The sequence below is a fragment of the Microtus pennsylvanicus genome, chromosome 10, assembly GCF_037038515.1.
Source record: "Microtus pennsylvanicus isolate mMicPen1 chromosome 10, mMicPen1.hap1, whole genome shotgun sequence".
In the NCBI taxonomy this organism is placed as follows: Eukaryota; Metazoa; Chordata; class Mammalia; order Rodentia; family Cricetidae; genus Microtus; species Microtus pennsylvanicus.
This window is the reverse complement of record NC_134588.1, coordinates 13,116,379-13,124,988: the sequence shown is the minus strand read 5'-3', so window position 1 is coordinate 13,124,988 and position 8,610 is coordinate 13,116,379. Positions and strand designations below refer to the sequence as shown.

General features: G+C 45.2%; 1 pseudogene; it reads left to right on the top strand.

Annotated features, from left to right (window-relative positions):
* The first annotated feature begins 7,409 nt into the window (after positions 1 to 7,409).
* On the top strand, positions 7,410 to 8,219 carry LOC142859206 (survival motor neuron protein pseudogene; annotated as a pseudogene).
* The last annotated feature ends 391 nt before the right edge of the window (positions 8,220 to 8,610 follow it).

Here is an 8,610-nt window from a genome sequence, read left to right as displayed (position 1 = left end):
CTCTCTTAGTGAATGGTGCCTGGTGGCCTTTTCTAAAAAAGAACGACTCATTTCTTTATGCCAAGCAGGTGCAGGACCACGTTCCCTATGAAGAATGTTCAGCCCTTAATGTAGTTTTGTGTAATGAGGGATGAGTCTTGCTAAGTAGAGATGGCTACGTTTTAGAGTCTAGCCCTCCCCGCCCTCCCCTGGCCCTGGATACCTGTGATGTTTCCTGGGAGAACTGGAGTGTAGTAATAAGGGCACGGCAGCGGGGCTGCATCCCCAACACCCCAGCCGCCTGCCCAGCTAGCTTATGCCCCGAAATAATTACACAGAAACTGTATTCTTTTAATCACTGCTTGGCCCTTAGCTCTAGCTCTTACTGGCTAATTCTGATATCCCAATCAACCCATCTCTAACAATCTGTGAGCACCCGTCTTACCGGGAAGATTCTAGGTCAGAGCTTCATCACGTGTGTCTGCCCGGGAGCGGGACATGGCGTCTCTCTCTGAGGCATCTGCTCCCGACAGGAGAGCTGTCGAGTCTGACCTCACTTCCTCTTCCTCTCGGCATTCTGTTCTGTTTACTCCACCCACAGGGCCAAGGCAGTTCCTTTATTAGCCAATGACCTTCCTCCATCATTTCCCCTTTTTCGGTTTAAAAAAAAAAGGCTTTAACTTTAACATAGCAAAATTACATATAACAAAACAGTTATCAAGTAAAAGCTACAATAATCTTTATCATAACTAAGGAAAACTATAACTATAACTAACTATTTTTAACTCCATCAAAGACTCCAGAAAGATACAATACTACCTAAGCAAACAAGAAAAAAAGCAACTTTTAAAACTCTAGAAATGACAGAGACATCTCGCTGCCTGGACAGTCACCCAAAGTTCCTCTGTACCGTTGGGGTATCCATCTTCAGCCTTCAGGCCCATGGTATCCAGCAGACATTTCCATAAAGCAGGAAAATTCAAAGTCAGTTCAGTCACTATCTGTTGTGTCCTGCAGAATGTCTCGCAGACTCTTTCATGAATCAGGAACCCCGAAAGATCATCTCACCTTAGGCAAGTTCAGTAGTCCTTTCTCTGCGGGTTCTCTGTGTCCAGTTTATGCAATAGTCCAGGCAAGAGCAGTTTCTTGCCCAAATGGCTATCAAACTCCATAACGATCCTCTTCGATGCCCATCTTCCTCTTGAAGTAGATTGGTGCTGCCGGGAGCAGAGTGTCTCATTGTCATGAAAAGTCCTCAGTTATTAAAACATTAAATGCCATATTCTGCAGCCTTTGAGAGATATGAAGAATGCGTATCTGAAATATATCTCTATATAGCTAGAAAATCTAACTAACATGACTACAAGCTTTACTATTATCGATGATTATCCATTAACAACCTATATTTCTTAATTATACAGTACATTTTTAAATGAACTACACAATCACAATACCTTAATCGAGAGCAGAAATACATATACATTTAGCAAAATTGACCTTAAAATCCATACCAATGCAGATTATTCATACCTATATCATTTCCCCCTTTAAATGTAAAAGAACATTTATAAACAATATTTTGGGAACATGGGCGCAGTTTTTTCTCTCCAAACTGCTTCCTGCTGAATGGGGGCGTCGTTAATTAGGTCTTTCATGGTATAACCTGTGTGCCAGGGTCATCTCAGTTGGCAGTTGAGTGAAGTAATTTTTTGAGGGTGTTCACAGGAACTTTTCGGGAGGTCGTGATCTATCATACCAAATCAGGATAGAAGTCCAAAGGGTCTGGTCCTCTGTGAAAACAAAAGAAGACCCTCTCCAAAGCATCATATCCTTAGACCCAAATTTTGAAATCATAATACCCTTATCATATCCGTTCTGGTTCCATTTGGCAGTCCATATAATGAAATGTCTGTCTGTACTTAGCTCCTTTACAGTCAAAAATTTTAAAGAAAAGACAATGTACATAATCCAGACTCTCTGTGAATTTTCCATTTTTACGTGGCTTATCTTTACTCTATCACTTTACTTTATTCTGTCTCTTTAAAGATTTTACCTTTTTTTTAAACCATTAACTTTATTCTCTATATTCTTTTTCTTCTCTCTCCCAAGCCTACGTACATTCATCCAACAGTGTGACTCGTTTAGCGGTCTGAATCTGTCCTATCGTGAATCTGCAATTTTTTACTATCCAGGAGCACTTTTGAATTGCGCCTTTAAATCACTAGGCGCTTAAGAATCTAAGCTGTGACATTCCTAGGTTAACTTTTTGCTTTTTGAGCGTATATCTTTGACCTGGAATAACCCTGTAGACCAGGCTGTCTTTGAACTCTCAGAGATCCGCCTGTCTCTGCCTCCCAGGCATTGGGATTAAAGGTGTTTGCTACTACACCTTGAACTCACAGAGATCTGTTTGTCTCTGCCTTTTAGGCACTGGGATTAAAGGCGTGTGCTACCACACCTTGAAGTCACAGAGGTTTACTTTAAGAATTTTAACTTTTAGTCTGCATATATTTTAACACTGTAAATCATTTAAAATTTTTCTTTGTCTTTGACGTTCTCTTTACTGTATCCCTGTTTTTCTGACCACATGAGTCTTTAATGTACCAAGCAATATCAGTAGGACTAAAGCTGTGGCTTTGACGGCTGGATCCTTAGCTTTCCAGCCTCATGGCTGAGGTACTGGCTGTAGCCATGTTTATAGCCACAACTGGCGTTTCAAGGTCCCTGCCAGCCAGCGAGCTACAACAGACAACACTCAAGTCCTCTCTTGGTAGCCGGCCCTCCTGCCTCAAACAGTCAGAGTTTGCCCTGGCAGGATGGCCCAGAAAGCTGGCATTTTTAAACAGCGCAGCTTTTTTCCTGCTACGGCTTAAAACCGAAAAGCATGTGTTCAGCTTTTCGTCAACACCGTTTAAGTGTTTCGTGGCAGGACCTCTTAATGAGCTGCAGGCTTTGCAGCTAAAGCTGAGTCAGGAAGCCTCTCTTAGATGAGGCGCTTGCTTGCCTCTGGCAAGCAGAATAGACCCAAGAGATTGCCACAAGAAACATGCTTTACTCTATTCTTTTCCAAGCTTTCTCAGGCTTTCTGTGGACTCAGTTAGCCACACGTCTGGGCGTCATTTGTAGTAATAAGGAGCGGCGGTGGGGCTGTGTCCCCAACACCCCAGCCGCCTGCCCAGCTAGCTTATGCCCCGAAATAATTACACAGAAACTGTATTCTTTTAATCACTGCTTGGCCCTTAGCTCTAGCCCTTACTGGCTAATTCTGATATCCCAATCAACCCATCTCTAACAATCTGTGAGCACCCGTCTTACCGGGAAGATTCTAGGTTGGAGCTTCATCACGTGTGTCTGCCCGGGAGCGGGACATGGTGTCTCTCTCTGAGGCGTCTGCTCCCGACAGGAGAGCTGTCAAGTCTGACCTCACTTCCTCTTCCTGTCGGCATTCTGTTCTGTTTACTCCACCCACAGGGCCAAGGCAGTTCCTTTATTAGCCAATGACCTTCCTCCATCACTGGAGTGAGTTTTACTCCGCGCTACTGTTTCTAATGCAAGTTTCTGAGATTTGTATGAATTCACATGAGTTTGACATGGGGGCTGATGTCAGGAAGCTGTGGGTTTTCTCTGGATGCCAGGGAAGTGTGAGGCTCTCTCTGGATGCCATGGAAGTGTGGGGCTCTCTTTGGATATCAGGAAGCTGTGGGCTCTTTCTCGATGTCAGGAAGATGTGGGGTTCTCTCTGTTTTTTTTCCCCCTGTGATGGGAGTTGCCTTCCCAGTTTCCCTGCAGCTCACAGCTTCAGGAGTTGATTGCTGTGTGGAAAGTATTTCCCTTGAGCTGTCAAATCACTCTCATTACTGTGACAAAGCACCCAACCTAAGCAGCTATCTCTGTTTGGATTACCATATGACCCATCTCTACCACTCCTGGGGAGATACCTGAAGGAATGTTTTGGCAGAACACAGAGATGCTTGCACACCCATAATCATTACTGCATTTTTCATAACAGCCACACACAGAGCCAGGCTGGACAGATGCCCATGGGTGAGCAGATCAATAAGCCCCAAACTGAGGCCCCACTACTTTGCTTTTCTATTACTTGAGCAACGTCATGGCCAGAAGCATCTTTGAAAGGTACAGGCACATTTCAGCTCATAGTTTATAGTCCTTCATGGAGGGGAGGTGGGGCAGGAAGTCAAGGCAGGAACCTGGGGCAGAAACTGAGGTAGAGACCATGGAAAAACACTGCCTTCTGGCTTGCCCCCATGGCTCACTCTGCTTGTTTTCTTACACACCTCAGGACCATCTGCCCAGGGGTAGCACCACTCACGGTGGTTATATGGTTCCTAGCCTTTTAAATGTGTGTGTGTGTTCATGTATGTGTATGTGGGTGCATGTTCATGTGTGTGCAAGCCAGAGGACAGCCTCAGATGTCATTCCTTAAGTGTCTACTTTTTCTTTTCTTTTCTTTTCTTTTGAGACAGGTTCTTACTTTTACTCTGAACTAACCATTTTCCTTACACTGGCTGCTCAGCAAGCCCCAGGGCTGCGCTTGCTTCTGCTTCTCACCACAAGCGTGCACTGTCATGCCTCCATTTTTATGTAAGTTTTGGAGCTTGAGGTCAGGTCCTCATGCATGTGTGACAAACACCCTGTCAACGGAACCATTTCCCATAATTCCTAGATTTTGATCGGTCTATTTACTCTCCTATTTTTTTTTTAAAAAAAATCTTTAAAATGTTTTTTTTTGTGTGTTTGCTTTTGCAGAGCACATGAGCACATCAGTTTTTCTTTAAAGTTTTACATTTTAATTAAAACATTTTTACTAATTATGTATATATGTGTGTGTGTGTGTGTGTGTGTGTGTGTGTACATGTGTGCTAGGTGCGTGTGGAAGCCAGAGGTGTCAGAGTCCCCTAGAGCTGGAGTTACAGCCATAGTGAGCCCCATGACACAGGTGTTAGGAACTGAACTCAGGTCCTCTGCAGGAGTAGGAGACACTCTTCACCATCACGCTGCTTCTGCAAACCCATCTAGCTGAGCCCAGCAGCTTTCACGGGAGGAATTTGGACTGCTCCGCTGCAGACAGTAGACCTGGGGGACCTTAGGCAATGCTTCTGAGAATGACTCAGGTGAGAGCAGCCCATGCTATTGCTGCTCTTCAGCTGGCTCAGATTGGAGACCTTCACGTTCAGGCCCGCTGCAGTGTCCTCAGAACTCCCATTAACATGCTGGAGCAGACTCAGGCTAGCCCATGAGTGCTCACTAGTAAGAGTTCAGCACTGGGCGTGGTGGCATATGTCTTTAATCTCAGCACTTGGGAAGCAGAGGCAGGCTGATCTCCCCGAGGTCTAGGCCAGCCTGGTCTACATAGACAGTTGTTATGCTTGACCATTATCAAAAGTTAAGTGGCATAGCCAGGTGAGAGCTCTAGACTATTTTGGGATGGCCCCACGGTGAGACACTGTGTGATGGTTAATATAATCATTAATGTAACGTGACCTAGATTCACTTTGGAACAAACATCTTGGCACGCCTGTGAAGGAATTTCTAACTAGGGTTAATTGAGGTGTATAAACCCATCCTGCATCTGGGTAGCACAATCCCTGGGCGTCCTGATTCTGCTCCCTAACTATGGATGCAGCCCTGTCTCCCTGTACTCCTGCTGCCTTGCCTTCCGCCATGATGGGATGGATCTTCAAACTGTGAGCCAGAACAAACCCTCCTTATGCTACTTTCATTGCCACAGTGATGAGGAATAACGAGACGACTGACTCAATGAGAAAACCATCTAGGTCTGTCCAAGGCCCTGAATTCCGTGTGTGTGTGTACATACATATATATCCCATATGGTGGTTTGAGAGAAAATGGTCCCCCAAAGGAGTGGCACTATTAGAAGGTGTGGCCCTGTTGGAGGACGGTCATCACTGTGGGCGGGGCTTTGAGGTTTCTTTTCTCAACCTTTTCTCAGTGTGACAGTTCTCCCTGTTGTCTGCAAGTGTGGGACTCTCAGTTACTTCCCCAGCACCATGTCTGCCTGCATGCTGCATTCTCCCTGCCATGATGATAATGGACTGAACCTCTAAAACTGTAAGTGAGCTCCCCCAATTTTTTTTCTTATAAAAGTTGCATGGTCATGGTGTCTCTTTACAGCAATAAAAACCCTAACTAACACACACATAAATATATATATGTACATATATATGTGTGTCTTATATATGTCATATATATGAATAAAAATGCATAGATATAAACTTCATTATACATACTATGTATGTATAACAAGGTAATAAACACGCAAGCCCTTCATAATTATTTTTAATATTAGGGGTGCTCTGTAACTGTAACTGTGGTAGAAATACCGCTCATGCTAGTCATTATGTAAGTGTGTGAGTGTGTGCATGCCCATACGTGTGGAGGCCACAGTTCCACCCTGGATGCTATTTCACAGGTCTCTCACTGTCCTGGAACTCGGGCATTCAGATAGGATTCCAGGTCAATGAGCCCCTGGGAGCTCCCTACCTGTTTCCCCAGGTCTTGGAATACACAATGTCTGGCTTTTATTTGGATCCTAGGGCTCTAACCCAGGCAAGCACTTTACTGACTGAGCCATCTCCCCAGCTTCCAGGTCTCTATTGTTACTTCCTGTATCGCTGAGAGCAAACACTTGCCAGAAACAGCATAATGCAGGCATTGTCTATTTGGGGTCAAGGTTTCAGAAGATTCAGAGGAAGACCGCTCCCATCACAGCTGATCAGACAGCAGAGGAGGGGGGAGCAGGCACCCCTTTTCCCTTCTTTCATTGTGCCCAGCCTTCCCCCTAGCATGGGATGGTGTCGCCCACATTCAGGGCAGGTCTTTCTCCTTTAGCTAATTCTCTCTGGAGATGTCCTCAGACACAGTCTCGCCAGCCTCCTCGGGGAGCTCCAAGTGCAGTCAAATAACGGAGAAGGTTAAACATTTCAGAACGGCAAACATAAATATCGGGGCATTCTCTACTATCAGTACTTAGAAGACAAACAGGGTCATCTGATTCCTTTCTCAGTTACTTCCACTGTGCATTGATTACATCACCTTTTTCTGCTTTCCACACATGAGAATGTTGTGTCTGTCCCTCTCTGGTCTCAAAAGCCCTCTTGTAAAGTATTACCAGGCCACCACTGTGTAAAATGGTGCCATGTGTGGAGGGGGCACCTGAGAGGGACTCTCGACATCAGCCTTTCAAGGAAGGCAAAGGGCATCACTATCTGTAGCCAATGTAAAAAATGTAAAAACTGCACGGTTCATAGACATTTCTAGAATGACTGATAAAAACCTATAGCCGTGAACTCACGTGGTTTCTAGCAGTGATTAGCCACGGTTTCTCATTAGTTACTCTTCTTGTTTCTGTGACAAAATGCCTGACAAGAAGCAACTCAAGGGCCACAGCGATGGGCCGCGGCGGATGGTCTCAGGTGGTCACCGGCTGGAGCGATGATTCTGATGTTTAAGTTGGTACAACATTGATAGAAGCTTTTCATAAAGCTTTGGCTTCCTTTTAAAATGCTCCAAAGAATGACGACGTTTGTGAAACCAGATAAACCAAAAGGCACAGCCAAAAGAAAACCTGCTAAGAGGAGTAAAACCCAGAGAGGAATGTCCCAAGTCCCTTGAAAACAGTGGAAAGTGGGGATAAATGTGCTGCTGTTCACCCAGCTGCCATCACTTCAGCTGATTTAAGAGAGGAACCTGTGTTGTGATTTATATTGGATTTGGAGTCAGCAGAGAGAGAGATCTGTCTGATCTACGTTCCCCAGCCTGTGAAGTAGGTACTGAGACAGAAGCGGATGCTCGGGAGGATGAAAATGAACATCAAGCTTCCTCTGGATCTCCTGGAAGTAAGCCACATGAATCAAACTGCTTCGTGGAACTCCTTTCTCCCTCCATCACTCCCAGTGCCAGGATCAAGACTGGTGCTGGGAAAGCCAGGTCTGAGATTCAGTGGCTCACCACAGCCACCACCTCCGTGGCCCCTTCCTGCTATGTTGGATGCCTCCATTCCCTTTGGGACCACCAATAATTCTCCCACCCTCCCATATCTCCAGACTGTCTGGATGGCACCAATGCCTGGGAAGATGGTAATCTCTTGGTACCTGAGTGGCTATCATACTGGCTACTGTATGGGTTTCAGACTAAAAAGTGCTCATATTAAGCAGTTCGACTCTCTCCCAAGGAGGTGGTACGTTGGTGTCCCTTGTTGATATGAACAGAAGTCTCATTGTGATCCTGGCAGACACTTGACTGAGTGGTCTGTCATCAGCTTTTTTGTTCTGGGCTTCCGTACCTAAATAACCAGGGGGCAAATCAGTTTGAGGAACCAAATGGCGGAAATGTGAGTTCATGGAAGTCGGTCTGCCAGGATTACGATTCAGCACAACTGTGGATTGTAGCTTTCTCAGTGTGTGAAGATTTTTAAGAATGCATTTAAAAATTAATACAAGTCCGTTTTTTTAAATAAAAAAGAAGCAGCTTGAAGAAAGAAGTTTTATTCTGGCTCACCATTGCGGTGGGGAATCATGGTGGCAGGAGCAGGAGGCAGCCGCTTATGTTGTACCTGCAGTCAGGAAGCAGAGAGCGATGAACTCCGGTCTC